The sequence below is a fragment of the Elaeis guineensis genome, chromosome 7, assembly GCF_000442705.2.
Source record: "Elaeis guineensis isolate ETL-2024a chromosome 7, EG11, whole genome shotgun sequence".
NCBI lineage: Eukaryota > Viridiplantae > Streptophyta > Magnoliopsida > Arecales > Arecaceae > Elaeis > Elaeis guineensis.
The window spans coordinates 88,490,754-88,506,592 of NC_025999.2; the positions used below are offsets into that span (position 1 = coordinate 88,490,754).

Sequence of the window (15,839 nt, forward strand, 5' to 3'; positions counted from 1 at the left end):
CTAGTGAGGTTGGTCTTCTAATGAGTTCGACCTTTTGATGATCTTGATCTTCTGATGAGGTCGGCTAAGCGATGAGGATCTACTTCAACACTTATCCCTCAACTCCTGAGTCTGATTATGTAGCTTTAATCGGATGAAAGGATTTAGTCACCGTGTAGATCGGAGTTGCTTCTTCAACGATCAGCCACTTTGTCATTTCGTAAAATAAGTCATCATTTTGTAGGACATCATGTCGAATTTGAAGCAGAGTCATTGAATCAGAGCATAGTTGTATCTTATTTTATTTTAGATCAATTGATCCTTGATCAGTCGATAGCAAGCCGACTAGCCACTCTGATTTATTCTGGATCGATCGATCCTTGGTCAGCCAGTAGCAAGCTGACTAACCACTCTGATTTCGCCTGGGTCTTGCGTAAGAACCGTAGCTTATATGCCTATGGCCCTTGGACCGTAACAGGCATGCTTGCGGTTGCCGGACCTTACGACTCTATTAAACAGATATCAACCGAATAATATTTTATCGGGTACTAGCGATCGAGGCAGTAGTTTGGTCGGATGTCAAGCGACCAAGTTGCTCGATAAGTTTTTGAATCGGAAGAGTTTTTCAAGTCATCTGTCCCTCGAAGTCTCAGTCCTGCCGAGATCATGATCGATTCGTTGTTTGGAGGAGTTTTTTGAATTATAGATCATGATCGATTTGTCGTTTGAAGGAGCTTTCTCAATCATAGATCATGGTCGATTCATCGTTTGGAGGAGTTTTTTGAATTATAGATCTTGATCGATTCTTCATTTGGAGAAACTTTTCGAATTGTAGATTATGATCGATTCATCATTTAAAGGAGTTTTTCGAATCGTAGATCATAGTCAATTCATTGTTTGAAGAAGCTTTCCGAATTGTAGATCATGGTCGATTTATCGCTTGAAGGAGCTTTCCAAATCGTAGATCGTGGTCAATTCGTTGTTTGGAGGAGCTCTCTGAATCATAGATCTTGATCGATCTGTTGCTTGGAGGAGCTTTTCGAATCATAGATCATGATCAATTCATTGTTTGGAGAGGCTTTCCGATAAAGTTGACTCGCTCGATCTTCTGATCAAATTAGACTTTCTTGAATTTTCTTCTTAGCTTCATCAGTCATGTTGAATTTTGTTCTCAAAGTTTATCCTTGGCTTTGTCTACTTTGTCGGATTTCTTCTTCGAATTTTATCATCGGCTTTATTGTTGCCGCATCTCGGATCTTGTCGAGGTGACCTCGATTTTTGCCGAGGGTTTTGCTGCTGCACCTCAGATCTGATTTAGGATTTTTGTTGTTACACCTTGGATCTCATTGAGATGACCTTGGATCTTGCTGAGGGTTTTTACTGTTGCACCTCGGATCTGGTCGAGGTGACTTTAGGTCTAGTCGAAAGCTTTTGCCGTTACACCTCGGATCTGGTCGAGGTGACCTCAATTCTTACTGAAGGTTTTTATCGTTGCACCTCGAATCTGGTCGAGGTGACCTCAGACCTGATCGAAGATTTTTGCTGTTGCACCTCGGATCTTATCGAGGTGACCTCAATTCTTGCCAAGAATTTTTGTAGTTGCACATCAGATCTGATCGAGGTAACCTCGAACTTGGTTGAAGATTTTTGCCATTGCACCTTGGATCCAGTCAAGGTGACCTCGATTCTGCCCAAGGATTTTTGTCGTTGCACCTCGGATCTGATTGAGGTGACTTCGATTTTGACCGAGGGTTTTTGCTCCTCACTGAAGAGTGAGGTCTTCGGGCCTCCGCTGAAGAGCAGAGTCTTCACATCCTGGATAATTAAGGTTTTCATGGGTGTTGACTCACTGTAAAGCAGAGTTCGACCTTTAGGAGTCTGGATCAGTTATCCCTCACTTTTTAGTCGTCGAGATCTTCGACCCCTCACTGAAGATCGAGGTTTTCATCGCTGGCCTGTACAAACAGGATGAGGGAATTCATCAGACTGGCTCTAACTGGGCCTTCCAACTCTTAAGCTAAGCTAAACTTTAAAGTAAAAAATATTAGAGTTGTATTACCTCGTTTTAGCTAGTTTGTTTCACTTTAGCCTTTAGAAGTTTGGCTTTGAGAAGTTGAACTTTGGAGATCAACTTTGGAGAGTCTGCGACCTCAGTTTGATCTTCATTGCAGTCTCATTGTTGGCCTCGATCTGAAGTCTTCAGGGTCTTTCATGCGCAGTAGAAGCTTGGCCGCTCACCGAAGGGTGATCTCAATTTGATCATTATGGCCTTGCCTCAGCTTAAGTGCTTAAGAACCTGTTGTCCTGTAAGAAGGACACAAAATAACGAATGGATCATGAGAGTCTCTTACCTTAAAAGTTTTATGCGGATCTTTTGAAGCTTGTTTCCTCTTCTGACCCAGATTACATGCCCCTTGTTGGTGCGAGCTTCTGTCTGGCATCGGAGCGGATGGAGTCGGTGATGCATCAGACCATCGCGGGCAGGACTATCATGCGCAAGTTGTCACTGGGCCGGCTATTGATTTTAGATTGTAGTACTTAGAAAGCAGTAGTTGGCCAATCATGAGTTGGCCGTGAGGCTGAAAAAATGCCTGATGAAGGATTAGCCAACTAGGGGTCAGCCACTCAATGCCGTCATCAACGGAAGAAGCCATGAATAGAGTGTCAGAGAGAGGCCATCCCTATCCGCTCTAGCCATACTATCCCGTCTTGTTCTGTCAGAGATTTTCTACCTTCTATTGAACATCCTCGAGAGCCGTGCTTGGCCTTCCAACTTTATTTCTTCTGAGAATCGACAAAGGAGGTTGTGGGAATGCCTCTAGTAGCTAACACGGAGTATAATCTTTGACCAAACCTGCTGCCGGTGAGCGTTTCTTGGATTAGAATGCCCCAAGGATGCTCTTCGTAGTAGCATGATAATAGATTGTGTGCTCTTTTCCAAAAGTGGACAAGGCCCTCCTACCTAACGCGCCAAACTGTTGTGGCTGGAATCTGTCTTGGGCTGGAGGTGCTGGAGTGGGATGACGTCCAGTGCGTCGGTAGTGGTCAGATCTGTAAGAAAAATTTCTGTCGGAGATAGCTCCAGTGGGCTCCTTCGACGCTCAAGTCAGATTTTCGTAGTAGGTGGGAAAGAATGAGTATTTTTGAGAAGGAAAGGAGGCGTACCTGGAGAGTCCCTATTTACCTCTTTATATAGGTGAGGTGAGAGCTTTGAGGAGAAGAGGAGGGCCATAAAAGATCATTTTGCCCTTAATTATGTCTCTGAGCGGCGCTGTATCTGGCCTTTTAATTTTTTTGAGTATTGTCATTTCATAGCACGTGGGGGGCCGTGTGTAGTTAAAAGCAAGAGTTATCTGACAGGGCCCTGAGAGCGATGTGGGTTTCTCAAGGATGATGTGACTTGATATGATCCGACAGGAGAGTATGGCGGTCACACTTGAGGTTCACCTACTTGATCGATGTCCATGCCTTGGGATCCCAACTCACAAGTGGTGATCGTGGTTGGCGGGAGGATGAAAACTTGGAGTCGAGACTGGGCCCGATGTGGGTCGGAGGAAGGGGATCCGAAAGTCGGTTGAGTAAGCCTGTCGAGTGGTGCCATCCAGTCGTTGATTTAGGTTGGCTGCTAACTGGAGTAAGGTTAAGGGGATCAGAAGCAAACTAAGATGAGCGTTCCGCTTACTAGCAATTTTGGGACAGATCGATCATGGGCTCATGCCATGTGTCCAGGTGATATGGAGGTCAGCTTTATGATGGAGTTGGCTTTTTGATGATCTTGATCTTTTGATGAAGTCGGCCTCCCGATGAGATCAGCTAAGCGACGAGGATCTACCCCAACAGACTTGAAGGCTTTCCAATGAGTGACTAGGTCTTCTATTAAATCTTGCAAGAGCCTTTTATTATATATTTCAACATAGATCCCAAGAATCACCAGTTGTATATAGAAACATAAAGTATATCTATCTTTGAAAATGATTGCTTGTCATGTAGGATTTTTTTTTTTGGGTAAGCATTGTCATGTAGAATTTTAAGGTAACGAACTGCATGTTTAGTTTGCTGCCTCCTCCATTTCTGGTTGAGACATCGTGCAACATCATTGCCCGGGGACATTGCTCACGTCACATAGCTCGCATTTTTAAACAACACTTGCGCTTCAAAGCAATGTCAGCATTCCAGATATTACAATTCGGTGACCAAGATCTCAATGACAAACTGGAAGGCGTTAATCACTTAGAACTTAATTACAAGTTGGCCGAGGCAGACTGCAATCACTTCTTAAACAGGTTAAGTAATTGGCCATACGTGTGCAAACTAGCTCAGGCAAGTGGTGAAATATAGAGCCGACTTGATGTGGCCATTACTCCGAAGTCGAATGATAAGTGAAAGCTTGTACTTTTTTCTCATTCTTTTTAATTTTTAAGTTGGAGGTATGTTTTATGTTTGTTCTTTTTGGCAAGTGCAGGCTCATCGTATCATACGGTTGCACATCTAGTGTGAACAGGAGGAGAGAAACGAAGCCGGCCAAGAAACCAAACAAGTGATTGCCTCTGGATCTAAAAGTTCTGGGGCACTTAATATTATGCAAGAGGAGCAAATTCTAACCAACATAAAATTGCATAAATAACACTCAAGAACCAGAGTAAGGGTCCAAAAACTTCTGCACCCAAAAACTACGCTAAACATTGGTGGGGGGGGGGGGGGGGGGGACGCGCGGGGGAGGGGGTGGGAGAAGGGGGAGAGGGGGAGAGAGAGAGAGGTGTCAATCAACTAAGCTAATGTGTCAGCCACCCTAAATGTTCGTTAATTTTGATTCTTTAGGATTAAGTCAAAGTAGTTTCTTTGTTCACATATTAGTATAGATTTCTTCTATTAAAAATTAAAAGTACTAGCTAGCTCAATTGTTTTTTTAAAAAAATTAGATACAGATTACATCAAATTGAATAAAAAAAAATCCGAATTGAACTACCGAGAACATGAAAGAGGAAGCTAGTAGCAATGCTTTGATCCCTCTTTAAATGCCTTTCTGACATATTCATCCTATCTACAAACTCCATGAAGAAGTTGAAACAAGCTTAAATAGCATTTATTGGTACATCTGATAAATGAATGGCATTTTTCCTTAAAAAAGGACATAATTTTGAACGCCAATAGCTAAAACTTAAACTAACTTCAAATCATATGATAAAATTGTTATTTAGAAAGAGCATCCAAATCCTGACATATAATTGATGGATTTTTTTTTCCCTTTGGAGAACTGGGATAGGAGGAAAACAATGCAACCTCAATTTCTATTGTTCAGAAATTAATTTACAGAAGCAAATATTACAATTAATGAAAAAAAATCTAAACTGCTCAAAATTTTCACTAATCTCCTGTAGTCTGAACATATATAATAAATTTATTTTATACAATTATAATTAAGTATTCTGTAAACAATTTGGTTCACTTTTTCTCTATTTTTAATTCTTGTACTTCTTCTCTCTTCCCTTTCACACTTTGTACATGTTAAGCCTGCATCATATTTATGGACGAGTGCTAAAAATGTAGTCCAATTCATTGCCAGTCTCTTTGACCAAAGTTGAATAAACTTATCAAAAAAAAAAAAAAAAATGGTCATCCTCACTTGTGTTTCTTGTGCCTCTCGTCTCCTCTCTCCCCTTAACTTCTACAACGTAAAAGTTAAACCTGCATCCCATTTATATGCAACCATCGGAAGTTCGGCCGATTCCATAATAATCTATGTAAGCAAAGTCGCATGCACCTCGAGAAAATGCAGGACATCTGTGGTCCTGGGGCAGTAGTACGATCTTGCTATATCTCACATATTTATCATCTAAGGCATTCTTTTTGGCAATGATGGTACCGGGCGGCTGACAACGTTTTCTAGCTTATTTTTTTCCCAGTACAAACAGCGAGTTCATGAATGGGAAGCAGCCAAGGTTCCCTGCGTACATAAAGTAAGTTGCTGAACCGCAGTGAAACTGTTTTAATCATGCCCCTAATGAACTACCACATAAGTTGGTCAATTACCACCCCCCCCCCCCCCCCCCCCCCCAAAAAAAAAATAATGTAGTAGAGTAATACGTGGGCACATCGGAACCCAGTAGTGCATCAAACGAATCCAACGTCAGCATTTGGGTTCAACACTGCGGCCAACCTTTTTTTACCTAGAGGTCTTTGAGAAAAGTGAGATTTTTGGTACACTCGCTGGGAAAAGTGACTTGGAAGCATTAGATTCGCTGGACGAGGCATGATCTATGGATGGTAAAGTCGATAGATGCCAAAATAGGTCAAGTCGTATGTCATGCGGGACGCTCCATAAAGGGAATTTTAAGAATTTTGAGGGAGTGAGAACTGGATGGGAAATAAAAGAAGGAACTATTTGTTACTGAAATGGTGCTATGTAAGCTATAATTAATGACATTGTAGTGCGGGCAGTAAAGAGGGGAATAGTATGCAAAAGCGTATGTTTTGATCAGGAAAAAAAAAAAAAAAAAAGAAGAAAGACAAAGGAAAAGAAGAAGCAGATCTTGATAATTAATTTCAAGTGTATCTGACTTTAGGAGTGTTAACCTAAGGTAATTTTAAGAGAAGGCTACACATTATTAGCCCGTTGCTTGCAACTTGAACTTGTTGTGCGCACGTGTCAAGCAGGTCGTCGGAGACTGCACGCTCCGCCCCACGAAGTATTGCCCGCTTTGACTGGATCCAGACCGGGAGCGTACCCAGTGGTCCCCACCGGGGGTTGTCCCGCCCGGCGTCACGCAGATGGCCTCACGGTTTTGTCCCTTGCCTTGGGGTTCACCCCCGCAAAAGGCGCCTCGTAAGGGAAGGTGTGCTCGTATCCCTCTTAAGCACATGTACACACCAGAGTTGCCCGATGTGGGACTATTAAGGGAGGTCCCCCCACAGCCTGCCCACAACAGATGCCCCCCACTCTGGAGGGTGCAGGTGTTGAGCGACAGGGGGCGGGTTACCCCTACCTGGCGCGCCACTGTTGTGCGCACGTGTCAAGCAGGTCGTCGGAGACCGCACGCTCCGCCCCACGAAGTATTGCCCGCTTTGGCTGGGTCCAGACCGGGAGCGTGCCCAGTGGTCCCCACCGGGGGTTGTCCCGCCCGGCGTCACGCAGACGGCCTCACGGTTTTGTCCCTTGCCTTGGGGTTCACTCCCGCAAAAGGCGCCTCGTGAGGGAAGATGTGCTCGTATCCCTCTTAAGCACATGCACACACCAGAGTTGCCCGATGTGGGACTATTAAGGAGGTCCCCCCACAGCCTGCCCACAACAGAACTATTCATAAAACAACAAGAGAGAGAGAGAGAGAGAGAGAGAGTGGGAGGAGCTAGCGCGCGCTTAGCTCGCACTTCATGAAAACATTATTGGTCTCTTGCAAAATGCCTCAAGAGAGATCAACTAAAATCACCATGTGAAAAATCTAAGTGAACAAAAGGACACCATTAGAAGATATATTTTAAATAATCAGGAAAGCATGATTCAGAGTGGTTTAATTTCCATAATTGTATATGTTAACAATGTCTTGACAATTCACCAAAAACCAATGAAATAACCATTTGCTAATTGCAAATGGTTATTCATAGTAGTGAGAACCTTGGAAGTCATTATATAACATTTTTGGATCTAGAAGAGCACAACTCTGACACTGACATGGTTGTAAGTAAAATCTTCAATCATATGAATCTTATTGACAAATAGAGGATGCGATCCCAAAGGGAAAATCTACTTTAGCAAGAATCAAACCCGCAGCTAAAGCTCCTGATGGACCATACGAAACTTGATTACTTCAAAAGAGATGGTTCCAAATCCCTTGTCTAGACTGTGGTTGTGTAACCCCTACCCTGATGAATAATTAAAGTTGTGTTTGGAGCCCCTACCCTGATGAATAATTAAAGTTGTGTTTGGAGGAGTTGGAATATGGAATATGGATAGGATAACCAAGCATCTAAAAATACCCCCAATGATGAAAGTCCAGTTATCCCTAGGATTGGCAAAATATAATCCCACCCACCAATCCAACTCATGTTCGACTTATCATAAATATGTTTGGATTTAGGTTAAATGGATTTGGATCATAAATATATCAATCTGTTTAACCCGTTTAATATTTAGGTCGGATTTAGATTTCAGATATCCAACATGTTTAATCTATTTAATATTCAGATTGAATTGAGTCAAATAATCTGTTTAATCTGTTTAAAACCTTCTTATTCTGTTTTTAATCCATTTAATCCGATCGGTTTAACCTATTTGATCTGTTTAATTTATTTAAGCTAATTTGATCTATTTAATAAATAGATTAAATAAATTGGATTGGATTATCTGTTAAATAAATAAATAAAATTGATGTTTGAATTTTTAATCTATTTAATAAATAGATCAGATTTGGATTGATGATTTTCTGATTCGATCTATATTGATCGGATATGTATCCGATACCCAATTACCACCCTTAGTTATCCTGGAAGAAAGTCTTATACCACATGCACATCTCTTCCAAGTGGACTCAACCAATATATGTTTTGAGTGTAAAGTTGGTTGACTGATGATGTACACCCGGTGGATATTTTCGTTTCCCTTCACCCTTATCTGACGGTTGCATGTCCCTTACTTTCCACGAAGGCGCGCAAGTAGGTCAAAAAAAAAAATACACCAAAACATCCACGCATTCTAATTCATCTGTGCATCAAAATTCGTGGATTTCGAATTTACACTTATATCTCTAGGGGGAAGTACCTTATTTCCTCTTTATTTATCTCAAAAAAAAAAAAAAAAAATCGGGGGTTTCGAACACCATGCGCAGGCTATTTGCATGTATTGTTTCAAGTAATTCAAGATTCTCCTCCAAGATCGGGTCAGCTTCTCCTTGCCCGAAGATGGACGTGTCGACACTACGTTCCCGGGCAGCAAAATGCTCGGTACCATTCTTGGACCATAGAGTTGTCCACTTGCCAAGAACTCTAGCCGCCGGTGAATGATTTCTTGCACAGGGGTACCCACTTTGCTGCCATTTTGCTCCCTTGGCTGCACCCGGTTTCTGCCAACTTGTGAGAAAAAACCATGAGCTCGGTCTGTCTACCGGTCCTGGTTTTGAACCCCCAAAAGCGACATTTACTATGCCATGTCGATCCCACTCGAACTGTTGCCTGGATTTGAAGTAGAAAAGTGTGTGGCTTATCCAAACTTGGCTGTGGTTACGGTGCCAAAACCTCTAAGGGAAAGGGTTGCATGTTTGCATCAAGAAGAAGAAGATACACCTTCCTCCGCATGAATCCTCCATTTGTTTATGCAATAGTTGCTTTGAGATTGTGCAGATTAATAGATGGAAAAGTTTAGAATGTTTTGAGAGTTATGCAAAATATGATCCAGTGGTTAATGTCACGGAAAAAGATCAACCATTCTTTTGTGCAGATGATACAACCCAAACCCCAAAAGTTAATTGGTCTTATATATATTTACCTTGATTTGATCGAAGTTGGTGGCTAAGGAGGCCTTTGAGCTCATGGAAGCTCGTTAGTTCCGTAACTTTTGTTCTTATCCGGAGGGACTTAAATAATGAAATGAAAAAAAAAAAAAAAAGATGCCCTCTAGCATTTTGTCGTTGAATTAGAGTTTGGTCGGATTCAATGGATCTACAAGTGTGGTGTATGGAAATCCACGTCAGCAAGTTAGATGTATGGCTGCAAGGAGATTAGATCGACCCGCTTACCTACAAATATACAGTCCCATTAGTATTATAACTATTTAAATTAAGCTACACTTTAAATATGATTAGGACAAGGATCACAAGATATTTGATTTGAACCCTAAACATCCTTTATAATGCTTCTTGAATTGAGAAAGGAATTTGCATTTAATATTTACTTTTATTTCTGTTTTGGTTAATCATTATAGTTTATTTGTGCTTGTTAATCAAATATTGTCAGTGTTCTTTATATTGTCTATATGTTGTTAAATTGTTATTTTCTTGCATATTATGCTTATTATATGACTATACAAAAAATATGATCAGATATCATAAAGTTGGGATTTGGATTATCCTTGACCTAGTTTGATGTAAATAAAATGGGGAAAAAAAAAATCGAAGAACCAATGAGATAGATGATGCTTGGATGCAATTTTGGACCCGACTCAGAAATGAATTGAATTCAGGGTCTGCAAATCTCCAATCCAACCAGACTCAAATATGAAAACGATTAGCATTGGGCTGGTCCAGTCCACACATCTTAATCCAACCCACGTTTTAGACAGGCTGAGTCAAGTACCAACTAGAAGATGTTAAGGTTGGGCTAAAAAATTCTGGGCCAAATCAAATTTGTGATTTACCATGGTAATTGTTGTTTGTCAAAATACAAATTTTTTTTCTGCTTGCACATATTAGCACTCAAGTGCTTATAAGTGCACCAAACAAAATTAAGAAAGATAATTGTTGCTCCCAAGCAGATGACACTAAAATTATTATTTTCTGATGTTGGGACAGAAGTTGGCTTAGCCCAAGCAGTCAATACACACACACACACAGACACACGCACACACACACACTCACACGAAGGGTGGTGATTAAAGATGTTTCATTTTTGTATAATATGTAAAAAATAGACAGAAATATCTTCTGCTGATGCTAGAGTCTATCCATTTTTATATGATTGTTGGTAGATTATGCATGCCCTTTTCACTACTGAGGTTTCATACACTACAGTGAAAATGGTAAAAAGCGACGTTATAAAAGATATTTTACGACGCTAATAAACGTCGGAAATAAGCTTTACGATGCTTTAAAAAGCATCATGAAAGCGTCGCCTATGTAAGAGTGGAGACGAAAAGCGTCGACGTTTTTTAAAAACGTCGCAATATTTTCTAACGATACTTTAAAGCATTGTAAAATTAAAATTTAGCAGCGCTTTTTAGCGTCGTTAATGACAATGTGTCTTCCATCCTTTTCGAAGACGCTTTTCGAAGCGTCGGCAGTTAAAGTCACTAGCGACGCTTATAAGCATCGTTAAACACTCTATTAACGACGCTTATAAGTATCGTTACTTTTTTTAACAGAAAAAAAATATACAGATTTTATATACAAAAAAAAGAATACATACATTCCTGTATAAAATTATATCAATTATTCAAATATAAACCTGTACAATCACCACCATTCACACCAAAAGCAAACTTCAATAGCAAATTTAACCAAACCAAAAGATATTGTTTTATATAAATAAAAATAAAGTACTAATCGTCCATTACAATCAAGAGTAATATAAATAAATATAAGACTACAATAAAAATAAAATGATGTCAATCTACAGGCAGATGATCGTCGCTGTCTCCACGTAACGTACCACCGTCTCGACGGGTGCTTGATGTGCCAGGAGCCTACAAGAAATATATGAAAAGCTTGATTTGCATATCTATAAATAAAAATATATAGATCATTAAATTAATATAAAAATATATATTTAATAATATGTGTTTACCTGAGATAGGCCATACATCTCTAATAAAGATGTAAGCCGATCAATCTGTCCCCTCATGGCCTGCATCTGGTACGGTTCTATCGCATCTCCTCCATCTCAGCGGCACGACTCTGTCTAATCTCCTGTATCTCCGTCTCGAGTCTGCGGAGCGTGAATCCTGAGCATCTACTGCAGCATGCTGCGTATATCTACAAACCTCAGATAACTGAGTGGGGGTGACTCCTACTCCATAACCCCTCACTCGGCCGTAGCGCTCTGGTCCCATCAACTCTGTGAACACCTCGGTCTTGGTACGGCTCTGCTGCGTAGATGCTGCGGACTCATCGTCACGCTCCGCAATGAGAGATGTAGTCCTCTCCTGTATTTATTTTGAAAATAAGAGTTATACATTAATAGCTAACAAAATTAAATTAAAATCAATGTAAAAAATAGAATATTAATAATACCGTACATATAAATCTCTCGACTCATCTCGAACAAAAGTACCATCCTGATGAGTATGAGTCATCCGGTAAAACTCTACTTTACCGGGTTCCCTCCCATGCTCATCCACCTACACAAATAATTTCAATTTTAAGCAAACAGTTATAATAATTTAAAAAAATATATGAGTATCATGATACAGACATGGTCCACGATATATAATGATATTAGTTATATAAATATTTTAACATAAAAATTAAAAGTTAATTATGAAAGTTTAAGGAACATACAAACTTCTGTCGGAGTCGTGCATAACTCTTCGACCCCGATGTATGAGGAACAGACTGAGCTGCTCGTGCAGCTCTACCAATAGCAGAATAAGTCTGTAAAATAAAGTAAAGAACTTGTTATATGTATAATATATAATATACAATATAAATCAATATTTTTATAAAATATTTAAAAGAAAAGATAATGAGCAGATAATATATCTGTGCCCTCTCAGAGAACCAATAATAAACCAACTCCATCCACTGATGAGGGGATACATCAGGAGGACAATTCCTAGCAACCTCCTCCTCTGTCATACCCTGTCTCATATAGTCCCTCTTCAATTGTGCTCTATATTCTTTTCATTTGCGGTTGAGAGACTTCATTACAAAATCATGAGTAGATGGAGGGAGAACAAACTTGCTCTATAAAAAAAAAAGTTAAATGAAATAAATTATATAAGTGATTAACAATTAATATACAGTATGAACATCAATTCATTACCTCTATAACTCGGAGGAGCTCAACTTTGTATGTTGGAAGCATGTCATTCCATTTTGCATAGCCCAACGGACATAGCTGAGACCTCCGAGCAACAGTCTCCAAAAATAAAGTCAATAAGCAGGCAGCTTTCTTAATTGGCTGACCTAGCTGATTGTACTTCACAACAATTCTCTCATCCTCATGCATCAGCCATATATCTCGTACTACTGTGGATCCGCGTCTGGGGCGTACTGTCCCAGATCCATCTGCAAAAAATACATAAAAGTAACTATATCATAAATTTATATAAAATAAAATAAAAATAAAATTACATGAAAGACAATATATACCCTGCACGTGTATCTCATCATCTGGCTGATGAACAGGAGGATTGTACTGTGCTGATGATGAAGAAGGACAGGGCTCGGAATGCTGTGCAGCTGAACTGGCCTCAGGCTGCTGTGCTGAAGAAGACGTACCGGCCTCTGTCTGTGAAAACTGAAACTGCACACCAGCATATCGTCCCTGCAATGCATGATGTCACCTAGCATTTATATAAATAAAAGATAGAATCAGTTAATATATGAAGTAAAATAACACAATAATTAATGTAAATTATATACATCATAAATAATTATTATCAGTAACAATCAAGCAGTAGTGTTTCCTTCAAATTCTATCCTAACCAACATCGTCGTAGCATTTAAATCATCAGCTGGCACAAAATTGTAGGGCATACATTGTATATAAGTGTCATCGTCATCATCCTCCACTTGGTTTTTCATATCATATAAGTCTCTAGGTTTTATTTTGATGACAGTAAACCAATCTTTATCTTTTGCATCTTGTACATAAAATACTTGACGAGCTTGAGATGAAAAAATGAATGGGTCATCTTTCAATAACACACCAGTGTGTATCAACCTTGAAAAATTTACAAGTGTAAATCCATTTGCATCTTGTTTCAAATCTCTTGGTGAGTTTATGTCTATCCAATCACATCTAAACAATACTACTTTAAATTTTCTATAATAATTCAACTCATAGATATCTTTAAGTATACCATAATAGGATTTTTCATCCGTTTCCACCATAACATCGGTATTCTGTATTTTTTTAAATTTTTCTCATTTTCTAGTATAAAATTTAAAGCCATCAATTATGAAATCGTTATATCTATTCACAATCTTGTTAGGTCCTCGAGCAAGAGCTATTAGTTCATCTGAATTATTTATCTCCATCATCTTTGATACCTAAAAAAAATGATATGACGAAGTACTGTTGAGTTATCTGATATTAAATATGTATCAAAAATTAATGTATCCCATAATTAAATATAAATCGCACCTGATTCGAAAGCCACATAAGGAATAACTCGACCAACCATCGCTGTTTAATCCTTGCATTAGGACGAATACTATGATTGGCTCATCTCTGATAAATTAAAAATTTACTGCATAAAATATAAATATATCATTTAGAATATTATATCTAATATAAAATTTAAATTTTGATGTCATGCCTTAAATATACTAACCTGCGATGGTAAGATATTATGTCACTATGAAGTAACACATAACGATGTGCTTGTGCTAAGAATTTTTGATCAAGTACAATACTTTCAGCTCTTTCCAAGAATTTTTCAGCAGTTAAGAACTTATACAGTTCTGCATTCTCCATAAAGTTATTATACCGTTGAGGTTGACTAAAAATAGTCTCTACACCTTGAAGATATCTTGAACAAAATATCAAACATTGATCCGCAATATATCTTTCAGCAATCGAGCCCTCGGGATAGGCTCTATTTCGTACATAATTTTTAAGACGCACAAGATACCTTCAAGAATTAAATATTTATTAAAATATCAGTATGCTGTTGTTTCTAATAAAATTATCAAAAGATTTAAGATTTGCAATAATACCTCTCAATAGGATACATCCATCTATAATATACCGGTCCACCAACTTTAACTTCTGAAGCTAGGTGAATGAGCAGATGTACCATAATAGTGAAAAATCCAGAAGGAAAATTTTTTTCTATCTGGCAAAGTGTAATTGAAATATCGGATTCTAACTGATCAAATTTTGAGGATCAATAACTTTTGAACATAATGCCTTAAAGAATGACGATAATCGAAGTACAATTGCAACAACTTGTTTCGGCAATAACGATCTTAAGCTATTGAAAAAATATCTTGCATCAATATGTGACCATCATGACTTTTAAGATTTAAAAATTTTCGATCCTTTAGATGCACACATCATGGAATATTTGATGCATATCCATCAGGTACCTTGATACTTTTTAAAACTCCAAAAAAATTATCTTTTTCTCGAGCAGACATTGTGTAACATGCAGGAGGCACATAAATTTTATCATTAGCAAGCATTTTAGGATGAAGCTCCTGTCGGATACCCATTTCTTTTAAATCAAGATGCGCCTTCATGTTATCTTTGCTCTTTCCATCAAGGTTTAAAAATATTCCAAGTAAATTATCACAAACATTCTTCTTTATATGCATGACATCAAGATTGTGTCGAATAAGATTATGTTTCCAATAAGGTAAGTCTAAAAAGATACTTCATTTTTTCCATAAATATTTACTGGGCTGCTGTGTAGATGCTATATGTGTGTCTTCTTCATTTTCATCCTCGAAATAATTGTCTGGATCTTGAAACACCTCTGCATCTATAGTACTGATACTGACTTCCTCTGGTAACCCTTCATGCATTGAGCTTTCAACATCATCCCTTCCTCTTTTTTTAGAGTACTTTGAGTGCTTACTATAGCTGTAATTGATTTCATCCATTTGTCTATAAACATCAGTTCCAGAAGGTGGAATAGGGGCACATCCCAATTCTATAGTACCATCAAACAAATCTTTCTGAAATTGAAACGGATGATTTGCTTCCAACCATCGACGATGTCCCATGTAACAAAATTTACCTCCATGTTTTAACTAAATTGAATGTGTTGAATCTTCACAATAAAGACATGCGACCCGTCCCTTTGTACTCCAGTCAGATAAATTGGTATATACTGAAAAATCATTAATAGTCCATAATAAAGCTGCCCGTAGTTAAATGTTTGACCATTGGAAGCATCAAATGCATCAATACCCTCCCACAACTGTTTCAATTCCTCTATTAAAGGCTGTAGGAAAATATCAATATTATTGTCTGGACCTTTATCTCCT

At 38.8% G+C, this 15,839-nt stretch overlaps 1 pseudogene; it reads right to left on the reverse strand.

The window, feature by feature from the left end:
* Positions 1–13,292: 13,292 nt before the first annotated feature.
* On the reverse strand, positions 13,293–13,886 carry LOC140859354 (uncharacterized; annotated as a pseudogene).
* Between the last annotated feature and the right edge of the window lie 1,953 nt (positions 13,887–15,839).